A 26,234-nucleotide genomic window follows, 5' to 3' on the forward strand; every position below is an offset into this window, starting at 1 on the left:
TATTGATGTTATGCATTTTTGGCAAGAGTATCACAAATGTGTCCTTTTCACTACATTCTATCAAGAGGTGTGATGTTGATGTGTCTTATTACTGGTGACACTGACTTTGATCACTTGGTTACGGTGGTGTCTGCCAGGTTTCCTGGCTATAAAATTCCTGTTTTTCCTCTTGTAATTGGCAAATATCTTGGGAAAGATACTTTGAGACTGTGAAAATATTTCAATTCTCCTCAAACTTTTGACCATTGGAGAAATGATGTCTAAGACATCCACACAGAAAATTATAAACTATGATTGAAAAATTTAAAGAATGCATGAAAAAACTCAGTATTCTAAAGGTATTTTTTTCTCAATCCAATCTTAGTCAAAAATTCTTACAGATTTTCTTTGGGTGAAAATTGATTAGCTGTTTTTCAAATGTAGGTGGAAAGACCAAAAACAGCCAAGTTGCTCTTGAAGACGATGAACAAGTAGGAGAACTCATTGTGCTGGATATCAAAACATATTACAAAGCCAGAGTAATTTATACAACATGGTAATGGCGTCAAGAGAGATAAATAAATGGAGCAGGATACAAGGAACAGATTTATTCATTTATGATAGTTTTTGAAAAGATGGTCTCTTCAGTAAATGCTGCTAGATCAACTTGATAACCATTTGGAATAACTGAAATTGAATCCCTGCCTCATATTAGACATGAAAATCAATTTGTAACTTACAGATCTCTATGTGAAAGGCAAAACAATTCACTTCCAGAATACGATGTAGGACAATCTCTTCATGTCCTCAAGGCTAGAGAAAGATTTATTAAACAGAATACCAAAGTTCTAACTGTTGATGAAAGATTGATTAATTGAATTACTTTAAAACGAAGAACTTCTGAGTACTCAAGAGCACAAAGGCAAGCCACTGAGTGGGATAAGATATTTGAAACACATACACTATTGGTAGTATATTTTTTTAAAAAATCTGATTTTAGGGGCTGGCCCTGTGGCCGAGTGGTTAAGTTCGCGCACTCCGCTGCGGGCGGCCCAGTGTTTCGTTGGTTCGGGTCCTGGGCGCAGACATGGCACTGCTCGTCGGGCCACGCTGGGGCAGCGTCCCACATGCCGCGGCTGGAGGGATCCACAAGGAAGAACATACGGATATGTACTGGGGGGCTTTGGGGAGAAAAAGGAAAAAAATAAAATCTTAAAAAAAAAAATCCGATTTTATTTACAAAGTGTTAAAGCTTCAGCAAGAAGTAACCCAAGGCTAAGTCTTGTCTTGTATAAAACTACAGAAATTAAAAACTAAATGGTAGTAGGGGGAGAGGATGAGAAAAAGAGAAGAAGAGAGTATGTGTATACTATAAAAATTTAGACATTCAAATTGAAATGGATAGGTTTTAGGTGGGTGCATAAGCAGGCACAAACACTTTAGGAAACAGTATTTTTTGTTAAAGTTAAATGAATGAATACCCTATGGTCAAGCAATTCCACTCCTAGTTACATACTCAGCAGAAATGCTTGCCGTACACACTGCCTATTAGTAGCATTATTCACCATAAACCCAAACTAGAAACATCCCAACTGACAGTCAACACTAAGATGGATAAATTGTGATATATTCATGCTACATATGGAAGGGTCGTGAAAAGGAATACACTACAGCTACGTGTTACAACGTGAATGAATCCCCTAGACATTCTATCGAATTAAAAAAGCCAGACACAGAAGAATTCATATTGTATGATCCCACTATATAAAGTTCAAAAACAGGCAAAGCAAACTGTAATGATAGAAACGAGGAGAGATGTACCAGCCAGGATCCAACTGGGGAAGCAGAACTGCTCAGACTGCCATGGATTAAGGGATTCATTACAGGGACTGGATCTTCTGTGATTGCGAGGGCTGGTGGGGGAATCAATGGGAGGATGTTGTCCCTGCATTAGGGGGTGGGCCTGAGTGGCTGTAAGTTTGTAGGACTTGCAGCCAGGAGGGAAAGCTGGATGACAAGTGGGGGAGAATAAGGACAGACTGAATCCTGTGCAGACACACTAGAACCATCTAGGACAACCTGGAGCCCATCAGGACAAATCGTTGCCTGTGTCTTTCTCTCACCCTTTGCCACAGAGCTGCACACACACACGACCCAGGGCTAGGAGAGGCTGAAGGAGCAGGTTGGTGGGAGCTGAAGGAGCTGCAGGCCTGGCTGATGTCCCATGCCAACAAGAGGAGCCAAAAGACTGGTGTCAGTGGAACAGCCCCTGGTGCCTTCCAGTGACCTTCATAGCAGAATGGCTGCTGTTTTATTCCTGCCTTCCAAATCCTGAGCAAATTTCTCTCGTGACCAAACCCAAATCTAGAATCCTAGAAAGTGTAGTTCTGGCTTAGCTACCTTAACATAGCACAAGTCACCACGAGTGGCTTGCCTTGGGGAAGAGGGCAAGAGACAGACTGAGAGAAGGCACTAAGGGGGCATCTGGCATGCTGGCAATGTTCTGTTTCTTTGCCTGGGTGATGGTTACAGGATGCGTACTTTGTGAAAATCCATTTAACAGAACATCTAGGTTTCATACATTTTCCTTAAATTTTAAACCTTCATAGACACACTCCAAAAAAATTTAAAGAAAAAACGAGGAACATAGGTTTTGAAGCAAAAAGGCATGACTCCAATTACTGATCCTGCCAATTTCTGGCTGTATGGCTTTGGGAAAATTATGTAATTTCATTTTTAGTAATGTGGGGTTAATAATACTTCCCACCTCACAGGTTTTGTGAAGCATCAAATGAGATAAATCAGCACTATGTCTGGCATATAACAAGCACACAGAAAGCTTTGCTTTCATCATTGTTCTAAACATGTTATGAGATTATATGGTTCTATTTTACGTATGATGATATACATGAGTGTAATGATATATGGTAATGATAATAGTTACTTTTTTGAGCACTTACTAGGTTTCAGACACTGTTATAAGCAAGTTTCATTCATTCACTCACTGACAGCTCATAAGAATCCTTTGAGGTGAATTCTATTATTACCTCCACAACACAGATGAGTAAATTGAGTCAAAAGTGGCTAAACAGCTATCTAAGTTCACACAGCTTGTAAGTGGTGGCACCAAGGATTCCTGCCCAGAGCTCACATTTAGGTAGAAGGTAGGCTGGGGCAGGCGGATATGTTCATGGGGGCAGTGTGCACTAGTCTGGGCTGATTTGGTTGAAACTCAGAGAAACCCAACTCCACCTATTAGCTTAGGCAAAATGAGTAATTTAGGGGAAGATTATTGGAATATTTTACATGACTATGGGAAAGAAAAAGACACAGGGAGGCCGAGAGTTCAGCAGACTTCAAGGCCCCCAGGCCTCTCGCGCCAGTCTTGTTTCTGCTTGTCTCCACATTGTTGCCTTAATTCTTGCCTACCGCAAATGAGCTTCTCCACGTAGCAGGAGGACAAAAATTTGGAGTAAGGACTGATTAGTCCAGACTGGGTTAGCCATCAACCCACACCTATGGCTAGAGGAGGAGAATCTTAGAAATTGACGTGGTCTGTGTACGGGGCCCTTTCCAGAGAAGGAGTTACAGGGTCACTGTCGGGAAAGGCAGTCTCGTGGATGTAGACTTTTGAGCCCCACACAGCCACGTAACAATGGGCCTTGGGCCTGGAACACTCCCTGACGTTAGGAGATAAAAGAGCCCTCACAGCTTGTGCTGAGCTGGCATGCCCACATGTGGGAATCTCTCTTTCAGACTCAATGTGTACTCCTTTCTTCTGTCTGTGTGTGTGTCCAGTGGCACCTGGCCCACTATTATATCTGTCCCCTGTGGGGAGGACATGAGGTTCCTCATTCTGAGGCAAGGGTATGTGCAGGCCAATTGCTGCTGGGAGGGACCTTCTGGCCATCGGAGACTGACACCCACTGCTGAAGCTGATCTTGCTATGACTTCTCTATGTGAGTAAAATGTTCCACCCAGTGCTTCACTGCATTGGGTTTTCCTTGGTGACTCTGATACCAGGATGCAGTGGGCAGAAGTGTGTCACTTGCTCAACAGTCACAAAGACTGGTGTCTGTTGTGAATGATATGGAAAATAAAGCCAAATAGCAAAATGCATGGGTTGCCCTGGTATAAAGCCTACGCCTGCGGGAAGAGTGTCATTCCTTATCTGTGTTCCAGGACTTTCACTGTAACGGTCACATTTCCTGGTAGACGAGGATTTGAGGATGAACCAGATCAGGGGTGAGAGACAGACTGTAGCTGTATTACTTTGCTGAGTCACATTCTAATGCAGGATATCTAATAAGCGAAGGAAAAGAATAAGTACCGAGAAGTCAACAATTATTCTGGAAAATAGGTTTCGAAAACAAGCCCATAAACGGCAGGAGGCCGTCTCTCTTTCCAGTTACACATCCTACACAGTGTCTCTGAAAACCAAGGCAGGTAGGGTAACCTATAACCGTTCCAGACACTTTGCCAAACGATTTTGCAAAAACATGTAGGGAACTTAAGAAAATTAACCTTTAGATTGAAGGCTCTTTTTGTGCTAAAATATCAATTTCTTGAAACTTTAAGTTTCAATGGGAAAAGAATGTAGTTTGGGTTCTGGGTCAAGTTGGGAGTATCGGGTGAAGGAAGAAAGAATGATGTCACAGTGAAGCACACTTAATTCAGGGAAAAAAGTGCCTCATTTCCCAGAACATTTGCTAGGGAAAGGTGGAAAGGAAAGGGGGAGCTACCCACACAAATTCTGCTGGCTTACACTTGGTATTCTATTACCATGCCTAAAAGATGATTTATAACAATAATATTTAGCATCAGAAATGTATTTGTAACCAACTTTTGGTGATTTAAGGCAAAAAGAAAGAGACATATAATTTAAAAATTATTCTTACTTGGCCTTCAAAGCTGGTCTGTAAATTAACACAAATGTTAGCATTCCATGTATGCTATTCTGCATTTTTTAAGTTAACATTTATCCGGGTGATCTATCTGTAACAGTACATAGAAGCTACCGTGTTCTTTTTGAGGGGTGAAGAGATTTTCCAGAGTATTTAATGTAAGGGTTATCATTATCAAACACAGACCTATTAGGGGACATTTTGTTTCTGTGCAATATTTTGCTTTAACAAATAATACTGAATGAATATCCCTGTACACATTCTATTTTGTCCACATGTACTTTGCAGTGTTGTAGAAATAAAATTGCTTTATCAAAATGTATGTGCATTTTTAGTCTTAGTAGGTGCTGCAAATTACTCTTCATGGAGTTTTTAACAGTTAACATTTACTCCAGTACTGTGTACTCAGACCCTGTTAATAAAGTGTGTTATGAGATTTGTTTATCATTGTTACCGCTAGGTAAAAAATGGTATCTTAGAGCACTTTTTCGTTTCTCTGCTTTTGAGTGAGGTTGAACATATTTTCATGTGTTTAAGAGACATTTGAATTTTATTCTGTGAACTATTTATACATAACGTTTGTTGATTTTTCTGATGGGTAGTTCTTTTTTATTGATTTTCAGGGGCTCTTTATATATTAAGGAAATTAACCTTATGCAATTAAATGAGTTGCAATCTTAAAAAATATAGTTCATGGTTTGTGTTTTGATTTTTCTTATGGTATTGTGTTACCACACAGATTTTTAAAATTTTATGTGGTTGGATTTGTCAATATATTCTTTTATGGTTTCCTCACTTAGAGAATATATAAAGTTCCTCCATTGTTTATATTAGTTTTTTATGGTTTCATTTTTTTTACATTTAAATCTTTGATCCATCTGGAATTAATTTTATTGTACTATGTGAGGTTAGTATCCAATTTAATTAATTTCCAGTTATAATCCAGTTATCGCCATAATAAGTATTGAATAAGCAGTTGTTTCCCCACTGATTCAAAATGGCATTTGTAATAGACTAACTAACCTCTTTTGTCATTATAGTCTACTATTAGACTTTCCATAATATTTATGCCATATTTGATATTATATTTCATTTCTCTGTCTATACATGAATAAGAATCCTGCTATGGTCGTCAGAATAATGCCCCCTCCCGCAGATGTCCACATCCTAATCCTGGGTACCTATAAACATGTTACCTTACATCACCAAAGGGATTTTGAAACCATGATAAAGGTAAAAACTTTGAGATGGGAAACTTTTCTTAGATTATCCAGGTGGGGAAAATCTAATTACTTTGGGTCCCTAAAAAGCAGAAAAACATTTTTGTCTTTGTTCAGTGTGAGAAGTAGTTGTGACTACAGAAAAATGGTCAGACAAATGCAGCATTACTGGCTTTGAAGATAAAGTCAGGGGTCCACGTTTCCATTTCTAGCCCCAACAACCATGAATTCATGGCCAGTTAGGCATATTCCACTCTCCCATCCACTCCCCATATTGTTTCGAAGCAAATTTCAGGTATCATAGTTCATTCATAAATATTTCAATATGTATTCCTAAATATCAGGACTTAAAAAAAACCCTTAAAGACATTATCACAACTAAAAAATTAATTTCTTAATATTATCAAACACTCAGTATTTAAAGGTTTGGTTATCTAATAAAAGTCATGTATATTTTCCCATTTCTATAATTTTGTCACTTCAGAAATGTTATATAAATAAAATTATACAGTGTGTAGCCTTTTGGGATCAGGTTTTTTCACTCAGTATAACTCCCTTGAGATTCATCCAAGTTGTTGCATGTATCAATAGTTTGCTCCCCTTTTTTGCCGAGTAGTAGTCCACGGTATAGATGCATGACAGTTTGCTGAATGATTCACCCGTTGAAATGTCATCTGGGTTGTTTTCAGTTTTTGGCTATTACAAATAAAGCTCCTATGAACATCTGTGGAGGTTTTTGTGTGAACTGTTTTCACTTCTCTGGGATAAATGCCCAAGACTGCAATTGGAGGGTCCTACGGTAACTGCACGTGTAGTTATATTCACTCTTTACCTTTTGGTTGGTGTATTTACACCATTTACGTTTAAGGTAATTATTCATATGCCAAGACTTAAGTCTGCCATTTGTTACCTGTTTTCTGTTTGTTCCCTTGTTTCTTGTTCCTCTGTTCTCTTTTTTTGCCTTTCTATCGGTTACTTACACAATTTTTTAGGATTCCATTTTGATTTATTTATAATGTTTTTAGGATATCTCTTTGTTTCATGTTCTTAGTGGTTGCTCTGGGTATTACAATATACATATGTGGCTTGCACATTCTAGTGTCAGTATTTTACTATTTCTGGTGAAGTGTGGAAATCTTATGTTCATTTGGGTTCCTTTACCTTGTCCACTTTTAACTATCTTAAATATCATATGGTACTATAATTTCTGTTTCAATCATCAAATGTGATTTATAAAACTCACGAGGAGAAGGATAGTCTGCATGTATCCATATTTCTGTTCAGATTTCTATTGCTCTTTCTTCTTTTATGATACTCCAAGTTTCCTTCTTTCATCATTTCCTTTCTGTTTGAAGAACGTCCTTTATCCGTTCTTCAAGGGTGGGCCTGCTAAGGACAGATTCTATTGGTTGGTCTTCATGTGGGAATGTCTTTATTTCTGCCTCATGCTTGAAGAAATGAAATATAGAATTCATGATTGGCAGTTCTTTCCTTTCAGCACTTGAAAAATGTGTCACTTCCTTTTCGCTTCTTTGGTTCCAGGTGAGAAATTCACTGTTATGCAAATGTTTTTTTCCCTCTATAGGTAAGATGTTGTTTCTCTGGCTGCTTTCATGAGTTTTTTCCTTGTCTTTAGTTTCCAGACATTTAATTATGGTGTGTTTTGGTATGATTTTTTTTGGGTTTATCCTATTTGTAGTTTGCTTGTTTTCTTGAATCTGTAGGTATATGACTTTCACCAGATTTGTGAATTTTTCAGCCATTATTTCTTTGAATACCCTTTGAGCACACTCTCTTTCTGCTTTCTTTCTGGGAACTCAGTGATAGGAAAGCTGAGTCTATTGTTGTGTTCCTGCAAGTTCTGGAGTCGTTCATTTTTTTCAGTCTATTTTCTCTCTTTTGTTCAGATCGGTACATTCTGTTGATCTGTCCTCAAGTTCACCAGCTTTATGCTCTGTCGTCTCTACTCTACTATTGAGCTCATCCAGTAAGTTTTTAATTTCAGTTATGTATTTTTTTCAGTTCTATAATTCCCATTTGATTCTTTATTATAATAGAAAATTTCTTTGTTGAGATTTTCTATTCTTTTATTTGTTTCAAGAGAATTTGTAATTATGTTTAGAAGCATTTTTATGATGGATGCTTTCAAATCCTTGTCAGATCATTCTAACATCTTATTCAACTTAGTGTTAGCATAGTTTTCTTTTCTCATTCGACTTGTGTTTCTCCTGGTTCTTGGTGTGACTGGTGATTTTTTATTGCATCCTGGACATTTTGGCTATTATATCAAGAAACTCTGGGTCTTACTTAAATCTTTAATTTGGAGAGTCACCCTCTTTAGGTTTAGCAAGCAGGTCCTGGCCTACTTTGTGGGCTGTGGTTCCAATGACAATGTAATTTCCAGAGCTTTGTGGTACTATTTTGGTTTTCTTGGTTGATCTGTTGTTACTGGGGCTACCACTGGTCCCTGCAGGTGTTGCCTAAAGAGGCAGAAGGTGCTTCCACAGGCTGAGTGCTGGGCACCTCAAGGCGGGGAAGGGAGTCTCTGGCCCATGAAGATGAATAGGTTTCCCACTGAGCATTGTTGTGGTAGGACGTCCTTGCTGGCTGCCCATCTGCCCAATGCCCCTTTGTAGGAGAAGGGAGTCTCAGGCATGGTATGGAAGGATTGAACTGCCTTGATTGCTTATTGTCAGCAGGGCTCCTGCTGGACCCCTTGCTCGAGCTGTTAGCCTTGCTTGCTGTAGTTGTGGGACTCCTATTCCATCTGGGGGAGGAATGAACCTACCTGGACTACCTTCTATTTTAGTTTGTGAGTCAGGAAATGCAGGATTTGTGTCGCCTTCTTTTGTTGGGTGGAAGAGGGATTGGTTGTAAGATGCTCTGCCTGGATGTTGTTCTTCCAGTCCTGGGGTCCTTAACCAGTCCATCTTCCTCTTTTCACCCCAACAGAGTTCTTCTGGACACACAGTAGAGGTGCAGTTTCTAGCTCCCTTTTTGGTGGGTGAGGCCATGTGTCTAGCTCTAGCCAGTGAGTTGTGAATGGGCTTGCCAGTGAAAACTCTCCAGAGCTCTCTTCCCCTGTGGGGAAGTTCAAGATGGGCTTCTCCATCAGCCTGGATCTGTGAATAACAGCAATCAGCAGATCATCCCCACCCCCTCCCTGACCCACAGGTACTAAGAGTGATCAAAGAATAACCTGTATTGTTTTAAGCTACTGATGTTTTGGGGTTGTTAGTAACTTCAGTTAGCCTATCCTGTCTGGTATAACATTAAAAATAACATTTTCAAGAGGGGAATATAGTTGATGCATATCTTTAAAAGCCTCACACATTTGAAAATATCTTTCCCAACTGAAGGACAAGTCCGCTGAGGAAGAAAATGTTTGGAGGTCACTCTTTTCCCTTTAAAATTTTATATATGTTTTTCTACTCTCTTCTGATATTTACTGTTGCATAGAAGAAATATTAGGCTACCCTTTGTAAACGTTTGTCTTTTCCCTGAATTCTTATAGCAATGCTTCTTCAATACACTACTTTTTTTTAAAAGCCAGAATGCCTAGGTTTAGGCTTCCTAAGTTTTCTTTGCCTGGAATATGATGAATCTTTTCAACATGCATGCACAGGTCTTTCTGTAAGTCACAAAATTGTTTTTGTGGTAACTCTTTGATTATTACTCTATTCGCTTATTCATCCACTTCTTTAGTAAATATGTATTCAGCACCTACTATGCGGCAGGAACTGTGCTGGGTGCTGAGGATGCAGCAGTGAACATGTCATAGGATTTTTTAACTTTTTTAACAGCTTCATTGAGGTGTAACTTATATACCATAAAACTCACCCGTTTTAAATATACAACTCATTGATTTTCAGTAAATTCAAAGAGTTCTGCAACCATTACCACAATCCAGTGGTAGAACATTTGCATCACCCCAGAAATACCCCTTGTGCCCACTGGCAGTCACTCCCCATTCCCACCCATCCCTAACCCCAGGCAGCCATGATTCTAATTTCTGTCTCTATAGATCTACCTTTTCTGAATACTTTATATAAGTAGAATCATAAATATGTGATCTTCTGCACCTGGTTTCTTTTACTTAGCACAATGTTTCCAATATTCATCCCTTTTGTAGCATGTTGGTATTTCATTCCTTTTAATGGTCAAGTAATCTTCCATTCTATGGATATACCACATAAAATGTGTGGATTTTCCTGTTTTCAATCAACCTCCTTATGTCATGTGATAGTCACATTTTTAAAATTTGATCTATAGCTTAGAAGTCAACTTTTCAGAGGGTGACTGGTCCAATTTCAGTTTCTAGCTGGCATTCTCCTATGACAATTTTGCTTTATTTAGGTGGCGTCTTTTCCCACATCAATTATTTGTTTCCTTAGTACTCAGAACTAATGGGATAACTAAAACCAGAGTTCCCACATAGTAAAAGCTAAGAAATTTTTCCTATCTTTGCCTCTGGTTGGAAGCACAAAAATGCCAACACTAATCTTCCACCTCTTTATTGCACAATTTTTTCCCTAAAAGTTGTTTTCTCTGAATGGATGTAAGAAGATGGTCAGGAGAGAGAGACGTAGAATATTCTCAGAAATCTGGGTCTATGTGGTAAAGAAATCGTTGTAGAATTTTACAAATTCTTGGTGAATCTGAGGTCTGAATCATGGAGCAGGAAGTGGAAGAAGTATGACCTGTATTTTTACTTTTTCTTTTTCAGTTAGGCTTTGTTTCATGAAATGTCCGGGGTTGCCTTCATTTAACAAATGATGATTCCCAGGTCAACATTCTCTTGTTCCTTTGTGTTGTTTTCATGTAGGAATCCCAAACCTTTTTACCACCAGGGAACTTAGGTATTTTTTCTTTTTTGGCTTCCATATTTTGAAATATTTTTCTCCTATCAAACCATAGTTTCAAGGAATAATTAATTTCCTCCAATAATTGATTCATTAAAATCGTGTATGATGTCAACCAGAGCTTCCGATAAGCATGAGATAACCAGGATTATTCAAGGAATTGATAAAATTGAAAACTAAACAAGGCAGACTGCTTGCCCATTTCAGCCTTTGTAGGAAATGAAAAATTTCCATTGGACTTTTTGAAACATCGATACCCTGTCAGAACACTGCATTTTTACCCCTATGAAGGCCTAGCAGTCTGGGCACCTCATGGCTGGGAAGTGCTGCATCTTCAAGGATCTGAAGTGGTGGAAATTGGGCAGAGGCTGGATTGGTCAGCCTGGGGAGACAGCAAGCTCTCACTGTGCTGGTGTATGTTTAAGAGACTAGTGTCCTCACTTAAGCTTTAAGCTAGGTTAATATAACACAGGGTATATTGGTCTGACAGATTAATGCAGATTATCAGCTAACCGTGGAGAGTAACAGCATGACTTTGTTTTTAGCTCAGCATTTATCTTTTAAAAAGTACACATATATATATTCTTAAATATATACGTATATATGAGTGTGTACACATATGCACACACACACACACACACTCACACAGAGTCTCTGAATTAGTTTCAATAAAGCCTGCATCAGTGTAGAGGTACTCATGGAGTGCCTTCAATAAAAAAGTCACTGTGTGTTATGCGATAACATTGAACAGACTCCAGACAGCCTCTTATCTTAGATATACAACAACGTAGCATAACTCAAGCCTAAAGGAGAGGTTAAAGCATTAGGTAACAGTAGCAACAGTAGCATGTTAGTGGAGTAATAACTCTCCTGGAGGATAACCCAGGATGGGTTTTATTGAATTCAGTTTATTTAGCTGGGATAAACCCAGATAGGCATCTCATTTACAAGAAGGTGCTAGCAAGAGGGCAGGTTATTACAAGCACATTTAGAGGATAAGCGATAGAAAATTGAATAAAATCGGAGATCAGGAAGGGAGCAGAAGTAGTTCTTGGTTCACCTTCTTGCCTTGGACAGTCTTTATTTACCCCAACTTTTCTTAGTAACAATTGCCTTCTCAGATATCTGTAGGGGTGAATGGTCCTGTGAGCTCTCTTGGGCACCTGCTAAGTTACCCTTATTGGCAAGCCTGCCTTATGGCTAATTGAAGTCCCTCTTTTTGCAATTGAAGTGCATTTTCTTTGTTTATCTGCTCTTAGATAATTAGAATAATTATTCAACATTTCTTCATAATAAGAACAGTTGTCATCTCTTAGCTTCCACAGCCCCCCATACCAGTTAACCAACTGTAACTCCTTGAATTGATGCTATTTTTCTACCCCTTTAATCATTATTTTTCTGCTTTCAAGGGTTATTGCCTGCCTGCCTGCCTTCCTTCCTTCCTTCTTTCCTTCCTTCCTTCTCTCCTTCCCTCCTTCCTTCCTTCCCTCTCTCCTTCCCTCACTTCTTCCTTTCTTCCATCCCTCCTTCCTTCCTTTATTTGCTTTTTAAACTTAGATTTGACAGTTGTTTACTTGGTTATTTCTCTATGTGAGCCTTCGTCCTAGGTACTGCTGCTGACACAGGTGAATGCATGGACTCTGCCCCTTGGAGTAACTCCTGACTCTTACAGTCTTAACCAAGCTTTGTCCAAGAGATCAGACCAACCACATGGCTAATAGAAACTCTTGGTTAACCATTTTAGTTGGTGGCTTTGGTTCCAGAGGCATCCTTTATGAGATAGAGGAGTCATGTCTTGGCTGAGCTGTCTCTGCAGTAAAATGCCAGGCACTGAGGACTGTATTTTATTCATTGATAAACATTGATCAATTGAAGTTGTGTCCCCCCATGCAGACATCTGTTGACAATGTCCTGTTCTCATGATTTGCTGAAGCGGCCTCCGCCATCAGTCCATCACTACCAGCCCCAACACCTCACAGCTGCCTTCTGTAGCAGACCTCATGACTTAGAGCGCTTCTCAGCGCGTACCATTGCCGTCTGCTCCTACACGTGGTTTCCGACGTGAGTCTGTGTGTGTGAGACTGGTGGTGGTAGAACGAAAAAAATCTTTATAAAAATGGAAGGATAATACTGTGATACATTAACAGAGAAGTTTTTGTTTCTAGTATTTCATTTTTACCTAGACTTCTCTTCCTTCCCTCAAGGACTTAGGTTCTCTCTAAAAATGCTCTCTTTTTAATAGGCCTTTATTTGGAAGCTGGTTTTCTAGAGAAAATGTATCTACTGGATAATATCTAACTACTTTGGATACTTCATTTTTCTCTTGTCCCATTTAAGCTCTGTTTCCTTTCCTAAAGATCATGTCTTCAAATCAGGAAATATTCATTAACTGTCTACTCTGTGAAAGGTACTGTGCATGAATCTGAGGATGGTAGAAAATAAATACAAAAGAAGTGCTCTCTTCAAGATCTGCCAGTTTAGGGGAGAGATAGATACATACACAAATAACTCCGACTTGGAGTGGGCCATGTGAAGTACTTTAGTCAAGAAAAAAAAGTGTTGTTATTAGTCGGATTAGGTACAGACCTAGCCACGGGAGTTTAAGGGGGCAGTCACATATTTTCATTTTTTTAAATCTTCTTCCCTTAAAATCTTATAAAATTAAATTGGTTGCTGCCTCCACCAAATCATCCATTCACTTCATTTAAGAGGCAATTTTACTGTAGTATAATTTAAAATACTATAAGATTCACCCATTCAAAGTATACAATTCAATGATTTTTAGTAAATTTACCAAATTGTGAACCATCACCATCATCTAATTTTAGAACATTCTCATCACCCCACTAAGATCCTTCATTCCCATTTACAGTTAATCCCCAGCCTCAGGCCAACACGATTTTACATGCCCAGCTTGCTGCATGTTGGTTTATAATTTTCTCCCTCCTCCTCTTTGTGACATCCCTTCTGCTGTCTTTATAGGTTTACCTTCGCAGGACATTTCATTTAAATGGAATCATAGACTATGTGGGTGTTTGGTGCCAGCTTCTCTGGCTTGGCACGATGTTTCTGAGGTCCATCCACACTGTGGCGTGCGTGAGTATTACTTCCTCTTTAGGCTGCTGAAGAGCGTTCAGCCGTGTGGGTGTACCAGATCTCATGCATCTAGTCACCAGCCACCCATTTGCTTTTTAATCCTCTGTTACTTTTCTTTCTTCCTCCCTCCTCTCTCTCTTTCCCAATAAAGAGTGCTGTAGAAGATTATCTTGTCTCAAACATATTCCAGAATCTTGTCTCTGTCCATGCCCAATCCTTATTTTTCTAGGAAAATCTGTTAAAGTCTTTAAACACTGTTAGCACTTCAGATTGTCTCTGTGTAGATGGGGAGCAGGTATGGGGGGTGGGTAGAAAGTTCTCACCCACTTTTCATTTCTGACTTGAAGGTTAAAAAAAGAATCTGATTCTAATAATATATTTACCTTTTAAATAGAAGAATACACTCTGACTTTTGGGGAAAGGACATAAATTAACCTTTGGAAGTCATCAGAACTTATTACCCACACGAATGCTTCTGCTGAGTGGGTTACCTTTCAGTGCCCGCTGTGCCCGCTAGCAGCCGTGTTGGAGCTTGGTGGTATGTGGTATGCACTCAAGACTGTAAGGTGTTAGAGACATTTCCTTCTTTCAGTGTAAGGAGGGTGACCCGTCGTCTCTGAAGGGTAAATACACACGCGCTTGAAAGAGTCATGGAGCCGTGTTTACAGTGGGTCCCTTTTGTCTGCAGTGCACATACTTCACATTTTCTTAAGGGTAATGGGCTACCTGCCAATGACATTTCACAGCTCTCGAGCTGCACGGTTCCTTCAGGAATATAATTCCTCATCTGCTTTGCCCTTTCCTTTGAGTTTTATGTTTCATCCCTGCTCTGTGCAATGCACCAATCAACACAGATTCAGGCAACTCCTCATTTCTCCTTCCTTTGATGACCTTGAAGCTCTTCATCTGGCCAGTCGATCACACCCAGAGGAATGTGGTGGGGCGTGCCTCTGCAGTGGGGCTGGGAAGCCCAGCTTGCTGCATGTTGGTTTATAATTTTCTCCCTCCTCCTCTTTGTGACATCCCTTCTGCTGTTCCTTTCCCACCTTAAAAACAAAAAACAAACAAGAACACAAGGATTTGAATAACTTGAAATGAACTAAATTGGTCATTGTTATTACAGGAAAACTTTACACAGAGTACAGGCAATAATCTGCTTATATGCATTACATTCTCTTACGCAATCACTTCTCTTTCATCACTCCTCTCCTCTGCTGGGCAAACAGTGGAGCTCCACCTCCTCATTCCCACCCTATTGTGCACTCATGAAAGGAAGCCGACAGAGCTTCCTTCTGTTTTGTTTTTGTTTTTATTTTGTTTGTTGCCTTCCATCTGGTCTCAGAATGGGGTAGCTGGCTAGAGGGCACCTTTGCTGGTCACCGCTGTAGAGGGAGCTCTCGTGTTTTATATGTGGAGCTTGTGGCTTTCTCACAGCGTTTCACTGAGAGTGGATTCTGTAAAAGGCAAGTGAGCTTTCCTCTGAGGCATCAAAATCATCCTGGAGACCCTGTCAAAATTTCGGGAGATTTGATGACAGATTGGCAGGCATCCCTTTATTGAAAATGTATTAGATGAAAAACCAGCTGCTGAAACCCTGTAGCCAAAGTTCCCTAAGCACTCGGTCGAGCCTCCTCACAGGCACCCTGGAGATATTAAACAAGCTGCATATCCTCTATGTGCATCATTTCTCTTATTTTCAGGGATAATTACAACTTTCTGTATTTTCCTACACCTTCTATTTCCTACACCATCTATACCACCAAAAATCCCCAAGTCAAAGCTTTATTAAGAATGCGACCATGCTGGGGCCAGCCCAGTGGTGTAGCAGTTAAGTTCACATGCTCCACTTTGGTGGCCCAGGGTTTGCTGGCTCAGATCCTGGGTGTGGACCTACACACCGCTTGTAAAGCCATGCTGTGGCAGGCATTCCACATATAAAATAGAGGAAGACGGGCACAAATGTTAGTTCAGGGCCAGTCTTCCTCAGCAAAAACAGGAGGATTGGTGGCAGATATTAGCTCAGGGCTAATCTTCCTCAAAAAAAAGAAAAATACATAAGTAAAAGAATGAGACTATGTTATTAAAAGTGAGTTGGGAAAAAATATTTACAAATACAAATACAAATAAACAATTTGCCTGGATATTTTGAATTTGCAAAATGACTGTGACGCTTTGCAGTGAAAGCCTTTCTTACGCAAACTTCAAGTTGCAGATGAACTCCAAATGGGATCCGTGGTTCATGATGGAAATAAAGAATCGGAGCATTTTCCAGCACTCTAATGGACATTTTAACATTTCTCATCTGTTCTTAATTTGACATAGACACAATCTCTTCTGGGCCAGGACTCGTTACTTTTAGTATTATTTTTAGTTGTCGGTAAAATCTTCTCAGTGCTTTGGCTCCCAACTAGAACTAAGTAACATTTAGCAAAAGCTAAAGAGTCAGCCGAATAATGAAGAAATCAGGCCAATTTAGTTCAACCATTTTGATGTCCCTGCTGCAGGCGAGGCGCTTTAGTTGAGTATTGTAGAGGATAGAAGGAGGAGGAAGGAACAGATGCTTATCTCAGGGAGCTAGGAGGCTACTTAGGAATCTACGATAGCAAAGCATTTCAATCCAAGGCATGAAGAAGGTACAAATAACGCGTGTGGGTTCAGTTTGTGGTAACCTAGGAAACATCAAAGCAAAGGAGGAGTATCAAAAAAAATGCACTTAGAAATGAACATTTCTATAAGATCAATGACCAGTCCTCTTTCTATATCAGTCTGGAGGCAGCAAGCTTTCATCTTCTGTGACTCACCCACAGTGGGTGCTTGGGTTACTTTATTAGGATGAGCAACAGTTTATGAGAACAAGACAGAAAGACTGTGATTTACTTCACTGTTCTCCCAAATGTCAGTGCGAAATCCATGTGGAGGTTTGACTGTCAAAAAAATGCTATACACATTTTTCCAGTTTGAGTTTGAGTTCACCTACAAGACTGTTTGAGTTAAATGCTTTGATGAAAGGGCCATAGATCTTAAGAAATAAAAGGACTATAAGCAAAACGATCCAATTCCTTGTTTTCAAATAGGAAAGTTGCTTTTCTTCCCTATGTGACGAGCACTATCCAGAGGTTATTTGCGTCATGTAAAGCTGCAAGCACAGGAAGGCTAGATACTTGGTCTTTTGCCTCGCAGGAGAGACCCATGTCGACTCTTAATAATTTACAAATATGCAAGTTGGTTGTCTAGACTTCCAGGCACACTCTATCACAGGGATGATGTTACACATGGCGGCTTAGGCAATGCCAAAATAGTCTACCTATGGAGCATGTAGTCAAACCCATTTTCTCTCCAGATAGGATCACTAAAATTGGGGTTTGAATGCACACTTAAAAAAGGTCAAATAAAAAAACTTCCCAGCTGGCCTGGTGGCGCAGTGGTTAAGTTCGCACGTTCCGCTTCGACGGCCTGGGGTTCGCCGGTTTGGATTCTGGGTGCGGACATGGCACCGTTTGGCAAGCCATGCTGTGGTAGGCATCCCACGTATAAAGTGGAGGAAGATGGGCACGGATGTTAGCTAAGGGCCAGTCTTCTTCAGCAAAAAGAGGAGGATTGGCAGCAGTTAAATCATGGCTAATCTTCCTCAAGAAAACAGGTACTCTCCAATACTTGTGTGCACGTGCTGTAGAAGGATGATGGTAGAGAGCATTTTTCTGAACCTGTAGCACGCAGTGGGAAAGTTTCTCTTTTATGGGACGGGTGGTCCAAAGTCTTTCCCTCATTGTTTTCAGACTATCTACTTTTTTATTTTCTCAAAAGAACATCAGTGCTGGCAGATTTTCAGCCACAAAACCATTAGAAGTGGGGCTAATCCTATTTGGATTATGATGTGGAATCAATCAAAATATATAATGTTTATGAAGATGTTTGAACACTGGGAATGTTATAGAGGTGTAAGGTATTAAGACTGCACCAACTGCTGGTTCCCTTCTCTATTTATTTCAGGGTTGCTTTGTTTAATATCTCAAAGTCACGGTCCTTTCAGTTGAAGCACAAGGCACACTTCAGCCCTTAGAGATGAAATACTAAGCCTTGCAGTGGAGCAGCGTCTCCAGCCTCCCTCCTTCCTCTCGCTGTGCGGGTTCTCTTCCGGCAATGGATCCAGTGGTGACCCGTGGGAATTCAGCTCTTGTGCTTGTGTTTTGTGTTTGACCTGGCAGCCTTGGTCCCTGACTGGCTTCCTTCTTTTGAGATGAGCCTCTTCTATTCCTTTATGACTGAGTGACGAAAATTAGACAAAAATGACAAAATGAAGAGCCCAGAAAACTTGCTATGGTTCCTGAATCAGCTTTAAGAAAAAAACAAAATCCAAACCCCCTTCCAATCGCCCAGAGTTCTGAACATAATTGGTTGGTTCCCAGAAGTACAATAAAAGGAAACGAGAAGTATTTTAGTCCCTGGTTGTTTATGAATCAACCCGATTTTCTTTTTCAGACTCTGAAGGCCACGGAATCAAATTATCTGGAGCTACAGAAGGGAGATTCCCCTTTCCATCAGTCCTCCTGCCCACTCTTCCTTCTCAGTTCTGTTAGAAGTGGGGTTTTGTTAGATTTAAGTAGAACGTTACTCAGAATTTCCAGTGGTTCCCAATCAAAGCAGGTCACATTGAAAGCTGCCTTGGAAATTACTGGAAGGGAAGCAAAAGTGATAAGGACAGCAGGTCTCTGCATGCCTTTGTGTACAGCAGTGTTGCTTCTCAGTCGGGCACAGGCTCAGGGATTCTGCTGGTCTTAGGTGGGAAGCCAGGGAAGAACAGTCCACACTCATCTCTCCAAGGAAGCCGGGGTAGTCGTGTCTGGAATAAAGCTGGTGAGGCATGGAACTGTGGGGCATGGAACTGGATTTATGTAGGAAATGGATAATTAAGTCTGAGTCTTGGACACACACAGGAAGGTGAGATAAGAAGAAAGAATGACATTATTTTCTAGAGATCTCATCTAGAGACCCTCGGTGTCCTCACTATAATGTGATCATTAGAGAATACAGCAAAAAAAGTTGGCATATTGCTTGGCACATATAGGTACATGAATAATGTAAATTCTCTTCCCTGCCTCTTTTTCCTTTTTCTTTTTACTATATACTATTATCAAATAGTATAATTTAATTTTACCCAGCAGGTTAGTCAGTAATATGTCTGTTGTTATTTCATAATATTAGCAATTTCATATTGCTTATACTTCTTTTTTTAGGACTTAATGGATAGCAAAGAAATATTTTTCCAAGGAATAAGCTTCTTATGAAATGCTAGAAACCTCTCCTCAATGCTTCTTACACCCAACTGGTACACCTAAGCATAAATTTTAAAAAAGTAATATTTAAAATAAGAATTAAGATGTATCAGTTGCCAACTACGTGCAAGGCACTGTACTAGGTGCTGTCTATTAAGTATGGCATTTGAGCCTCAAAACAATCCTAAACGTGAGTGTGATATTTTCCATCTCCATATAAGAGAGTAGGCTCAGAGAGATCTCACCCGAGTTAGTTAGTCAGAGTCAAAGCTGCTGCTGGAGCGGAGGTTACGCTAACCCTCAAAGTCCAAGTTCTTTCCATCTCACCATAGTGCCAAGATTGTGCTGGGAGTCCAGAAAGCTAGAGCAGGAGATCTCGCAGCCTGACACAACTTGGTTTCCTCAAGAGTGTCTGAAGGAGACCAATTCTACCACATGTAGAGGTCAGGAGGGTAGTTAGGGTAATCCTTTTCCCTCCACCCTCCAGTCAACTGTATCTTGGCTTTTTCTGGGGGCTGAGGAGGCTCCCAGTAATAGAAGTCAAAATGGGCCCTTGAAAGGGGTCCTGAGGTTTGTAGGTTTGCCTGGAGAACAAAATGGGGAGGGCAGGGCAGGGCAGGGCAGCAGAGCTCAGATTGCAGGGGAGTGTCTTCGAACCCTTCTAAGAGAGGAGTGAGCATTAGGAAAGGAGTGTCAGGCATGGTGAATCTGACTCAGGGATGAGCCAGATTAAGCTGCAGTTGGAGAAGGCGCAGTTCTAAGTATGGCCAGCTTGGTTTTTCTTGAACCTGTCCCTACCTCGCTGCTCTGGAGGGCTCTGCACATGCTGGAGTGGGAAATGCTATGTGTGTTAAGAGAAGGTGCTGCTTCATGAGCCAGCCTGCTGGTATTTCTGAGCCCAGGCTGCCCTGTGATGTCCTCTAGCAGTGAGAGCTTGGGGTGGGTGGGTGCTCTTCTCATTTTACAGCCAATGGCTGAGTAGCCAAGTGCCCAGAGGATTGATACTCGTCCCCACGAGTTGATCCTCAATCATGGGGCACAGAGATCAGCAGGAATGTGCAGCGGCTATAGCCATGGTGGCATGGGGCAGCAAAGTCTGCAGTAAAGAGAGGCCTGGATCCCTGTGTCAGGCTGCAGGGGAAGTAGTCAAGACTCAATCTAGACTGATTCACAAGGGTGTGTAAAACATCCCCAGAGACTTCAAGAAATAATTAGGGCCAGGTAGAGATAAGGATCTTGAAAGGGAGTTGGGTTCCTTCCATGTAGTTAGGAGCCTGCATGATCAAAATGTCTAAAAAATAAATTTGTGACATTAAAATACACGTGCTTCTTTAATAATGCAACAAATAATAAGACTTAGCAGCAGTCTAATAATTGTCATAATTCCAAGCGCTGATGAGCATGAATGGTATTTCGAGATAAGTGCTACAACTGAAATGTGATTTGAAAAATTTTGTGCTTTCTATTGGTGACAAAGTCACAGATACTGTAATACTAATGTGGTGTGTTGCCTACATTCATAATTGGAGGAAATGTTTATTATCAATTAAAGGTAATGAAAATAAAGATGTAATTTTCCCCCATCTTGTTTCAATAGACCCCCTAAATTCTGTCTGTGGGCCTCAGGTTAAGACTTCCTGCCTTCCGTGTTTGTGGAAAATGCCTTTAGAAAGTCATCCACCTGGTTCTGGGTACGTTTTCTTACCTCAATACTAGGATCACCGAGCTACAGTGTCCTGGGTTTATGCAATAATGACAAGGCAATGCCCATCCCCATTGCAAGGGCCAGGCTGTGGACATGTGAAATTAGTTATCTCCAAAGCCTTGGAGGGTTGAGCAGACACAGCCGGGCACAGGCATGGGGCCAGCCACAAACTCTGTGTCATTTATGGGAGGCAAAGGAAAGTTCCAGTAGTTCCATTAGATGGGATAATAATACAAACTAGATAGCTGGACAAAGACTAGTTTGGGGCAATTTCTATAAAGAATAGGAATGAAGAAAGGAAGCTAGGACTCCAATTTGAGCACAGAGTGGAATGCTGGGAAGTATGTGGGATTTGGACTTGAGCCCCAATTCCACCCTTGACAGCTGGGTGACCCCGGGTAAATCAAAAAGTTCTCTGCTTTAGGTTTTTGATCCCCCTTGGTAAAATGGGGCTTTTTGAGATGGACTCATGGTAATATATGCATATATATAAACTGTAAACGCCTGCTGTGTAAACTGTAAAGCCCTGTACATGTATTTGTTATTATGATCCTGTTATAAACTGTCTCCTGCTTAACTTTACTCAGAGTGTGTCACTGGGCAGCAGTCTCAATGAAGCTCTCTTGCTGCACTTTGCAAGTTGAGACAAGTCCCATATGGTTTCTATCAGTGCGTCTTCTCTGGAGACATTGCCATGACTGGCAGCTCTGCCAAACTGACTGACTCTGTCGGGAAGGGCCAATAAGGGTGACCTTTGGTTGTCCTGAGAGTCCTGCGCCTCTGTATTTCTGAGGAAACTCCCTCTGCCCTCCTATTCCTCTGGCTTTCCTTTCTCTGAGCTTCCCTTCCCTCCTCTGGCGCTGGCCTCTGTCCAAGGCCCTGGGCTGGAGGTGAGCGGTGGGCGCGCTGGCCCGGGGGCGGGGGAGAGAATGGGATGGCGGAGGTGAGGAGAGGAGAGACGCTCTGAGCCTATGATTTGATCCTATGGCCGCCTCCCTGAGGTCTGCGGGGTGTGGTTTCCATGGAGAGCCGGCAGCAAGAGTCCACGGAACAAAGTATATTGAAGTCATTCAGTTTTGAAGACTTCCTGTATACTTTTAAGCTGCCCATGACATCATTTTGCTGGGTGGCTCAGAACAATAGACGGGGGAGGGCTGAAATGAACCGTCTACAAAGCAACAAGAACAGAGTCAGAGGCGGAAACAGAAACTGCCGCAGTCGCGGTGGGCATTCCCGAGCTAACTGGGAAAGAACTGGCCCCCGTTTCCAAAGATGGCCTGAGAGAGCACCCCTTGGCCTCCCAGCCCCCTCACGCCCACACGGAGCCGCTGACCTCTTTCTGTGGAATAACAGCAGACACACAGGGAAAGTCACGTGACTTCCAAACGGTTCATCCATCCAAGTTCAATAAATTAGCAGCCAAAAATTTTAATCAGATATTTAATCTTTCCTCCCTGTAAGGAAGATTGGGTGTTTACTGTGGCTCTGGGCCAGGTTAATCTCAGAGAAGAAAGATGGCTTGCCGCGTCCCTGGTACTGGGAGGCCCTGAAGAAGTCGCTTTTGCCTGTGGATTCCTCCTCAGCCAGTGCATTAGCCTTGTCGCTTGTAACTCTCAGCAGTTTGCATCAGGGCTGAACAGTGACCGGGCAAGGGATCCGCACATCTTCTAAACATACGCGACAGGACAAACCAAACCAAGGCCTGCAAAACTCAACACAGGGACAGTCTTGTCTGACGCCTGTTCTCCGCCCCTACCCCCTCTCCTCCCCGACCTCTTCTTCCCACTCTATTCGCCCTCCCGGCTCCTGAAGCCCAGAGCTGGCCCCAGGGAGGAGAAGGGCTTGAGGGAATCCTGCCAGGGCGCTCCTAACTCTGGTAGCAGGACTTACCTAATTTATGAATAATTAGCTGATATCTACATGGCTGACTATGGTTGAAATTTATTAATTCATTCAACCAATAATGATTGAGTTCCAGGTGCTCTTCTGGGCTCTTGAGACAAATCAGAGAATAAAATAGACAGAAATCTCTGTGCTCATGTAGCATCTACTCTAACGGTGGGTGACAGATACTTAACAGTAAACATAATAAATTGTATAAAGTTAGAAGATGAGAAGTACTATAAAGAAAAGAAATGTACCAGCTAAAGCAGGCTGGGCATGTGCATGTGTGGATATTATTTTATGAAATAGTTCATTGTAGTACTCCTGTGGTTGGCCCCTGAGAGTGCTACTTCAGTGACATGTTAATAGACGCCGTGGAGTGGGAGTAAGGAATTGGCTCCACTGTCAAGGTGTGTAAACTGAGTCGGGGAAAGAGGTGAGAAGCAGAGACATTTTGGAGGCTATTGTAGTAGCTGTGAAAGCCCAGGAAGCCAGGAAGCAGCTGTGAGTGGAAATGGGCTTGAAAAGCCATGCAGCAGACACGTTAATCCAAACCTGGAAGTCAACAGAGGCCGGGTGGGGAGCTTAGTTAGATGTCAAGCTTTCAGATACAGATACAAGAGTCATGTTTGTAGTAGTGATGGATAAAACCAGCAGAGTGATAGAAAAAGTAGTAAGCGACGGATGCCAAGAAGTGATCAAGAAGTAGGAGAAAATATAGAAGAGTGAGGTATCTCAGGAATGTGGCAAGCAGTGGTTTTAAATCAGTGCTTCTTAAACTTTGCTCTCATTAGAGTCATCTGTGGAGATGCAGGCGTTCGGCTTCCCGGGCTGCACCCGTACTGATTTCCTCCGCATCCCTGGGCATGGGGCCCGAGAATCAGCAGTCTGTAAAGCTCGCCAGGTGATAGCGATTTGCAGTCAAGGCTGAGAACCAGTGTTGCAAAGCAGGAAGAATGGATAACAGCTGTAGGGAGATGAAGATGGATGAGGATTGAAAAAAGATGGTTGAATCTGGGGACTAGGAGGGCATTAAGGGCCCTTTCTAGAATGGATGGCCACATAATGTGTGATCCCCAGACCATGACAGCAGCATCACCTGAGAGATCTTAGAAATGCAGACCCTTAGCCCCAGCTCGGACCTACTCAACCCAAGTCTGTGCTTTAACAAGATTCCGCTGTATTTAGAAATACTGATCTTTGAGGCCCCACTCCGGTCCAACTAAATCAGAGTCTCAGGGGTGGGGTCCAGGAATTAGTATTTTAAAAAAACTTCCCAGTGACTTTAACGTTTATTCAGGATTGAGAACCGTTGACTAGAGCAGTGCTTCTCAAACTTGAATGTGCGCAGGCATTGCATTGGTCTTGTTCGGTGCAGACTCTAGGTCAGTAGGTCTGGGATGGGGACTCTGTTCTGCATCTGTGGCAACTCCCCGATGAGAATGAAGCAGCTGGTTCACAGCCCATACCTTGAGTTGCAAGGCTCTGGAGCAGTGGCTCTCACAGTGTCCCTGGACAAGGACGTCAACATCACCTGGAGAGTTGTTAGAAATAAAATTCTCAGCCCTAATCCAGACTTAATCAAAAATTTAGGGCTGAAACCCAAAAATCTGTGTTATAACAAGCCAGTTAGGTGTTAAAGAGTGAATGAGTAATGATAAAATGTCATATACAGGCGTATTACCCACCCCACTGTTCTCCAAGAAATTGGTAATAAAAGGAATAAGAGAGCTAGATCTTTGCTATTCAATAATGTGAATTTTTTCCAATGTGGTGGAAGAAGGCAGGTCAAAATTCCCTCGTGGTGTTAAAGATCCATCATGCCCAGAACCTGTCGCTTACTGTCGCCCTGCTCCCCAGGTGGAACCACTCTGCTGCAACCTCTCCGTCCAGGGCGTTTTCAAGCCAGGGGACTCTTGAGCAGCTGAGAAGCCAGAAGGGAAGCAGTCCACAGAGAAGGAGTATAAGGTGCTGGAGAGAACTGTCCGCTGATGGCTTGGAGCCCAGGGAAGAACACAGATTCATAATCTGAGGAAGAGGGATGCACTTTGAAAAGAAGATGAAAACCCTGTCTGCTGAGGGATGCTGGTGGGAAGGAGGAGGGTGTGGGTGAAGATAAGGATACCTTAAGGAGGCGGAGAGGGGCGTGTGAAAATAACCGCCATCATTGACCATCTACCTTCTGGCCATTGTATCCTCACCATCACACGAACCCTCCTGGGTGGATTTCTAGTCGATTGTTGCTGTTTAACAGGTGAAGACATTTAGCCTGAAATGGGTTTAGTAACTTCCCCACAGTCACGTGGATAGTAAAGGACAGAGCTGAGATTGGATCCAGGTCTTTCTGGCACCAAGGCTGTATTCTTTTGGCTCCACCATGTTGGGTTAGAGATTGGGAAAATTAGGGGAGTTTTTACTGGATGATTCATTTATTGTTGGTGCAATAGGTGTTGAAATGAAAACCCACGGCTTTGAGGGGTCAGGGCACAGGTTCATTTAAGTGGGACGAGGAGTTAGAGTTTCCCTTTTCTGGATTATTGTCAGACCTTTAGCATTAACTGTGTAACTTCCTGTCTTGAGCTTTCTTCCATTTTCTTATTTATAAAATAAAGGATTGGGTTTGCTGGACTCTGGGTTTCTAAGTACTTAGAAAATGCCATGATTTGAAGATTCTGTAAGTGCGGACTGCAACCAAGCATCCCGTACGAGGTGAATTAAAGAACCAGTGAGTGGCCCTGGAGCCCCCTGAGGTCATATAGCATGGCCCTGGAGGGCAGTGAGTGCCCAGAGCTGTGTGACTTGCTGCTGGCAGTTGGTGAAAGGGTTAGAGTGAAGATGTTAGCTGGGGAGGAGATGTCCTGAGAAATCTCCAAGAGGTCTTTGAGGACGTGAGGCTGGCCCAGAGCTGGGGGGTTGGGATGGGGGATAGGGCAGGTCAGGACTGTAAGGTGACCTGGTTTGCTGGTTAGGGCCATGCTGAAATGCGTGCTGTGGGAGTCCAGGCAGATGGGGGTGAATGAGACTCAGAGGGAATGAGAAAGGAAGAAAAGCATGAATGGGCCAGAGGTCAAATGAGGTCAAACAGCAGAGGGAGAAATGATATTCAAGGAAACGGGATGCTGTTGAAAAACCACTTTGTGATTCTAAAATAGGAGATTGTACCAAGTGGTCTGTAAGACTTTTACCTCTGTCTTGTATGATGCCACTGAATCTCTGGTGAATAAATGACTTCCTCACCACCCAAAGAAAGTTTCCTAACGGAATCTTAGCTTTAGTTTGCAAATGACTCCTTTTGTTTGGCATTCTAAATA

General features: G+C 41.8%; 1 long non-coding RNA gene across 1 annotated transcript in view; it reads left to right on the top strand.

The window, feature by feature from the left end:
• Positions 1 to 3,700: 3,700 nt before the first annotated feature.
• The window catches only part of LOC138915257 (uncharacterized), a 74,768-nt gene continuing 52,234 nt past the window's right edge, over positions 3,701 to 26,234 (top strand). Inside the window, exon 1 of the long non-coding RNA XR_011420946.1 lies at positions 3,701 to 3,938. This is a non-coding gene — a long non-coding RNA (uncharacterized lncRNA). The remainder of the gene's footprint in view (positions 3,939 to 26,234) is intronic.

This window comes from Equus caballus, chromosome 8 (assembly GCF_041296265.1).
Source record: "Equus caballus isolate H_3958 breed thoroughbred chromosome 8, TB-T2T, whole genome shotgun sequence".
NCBI classification, from domain to species: domain Eukaryota; kingdom Metazoa; phylum Chordata; class Mammalia; order Perissodactyla; family Equidae; genus Equus; species Equus caballus.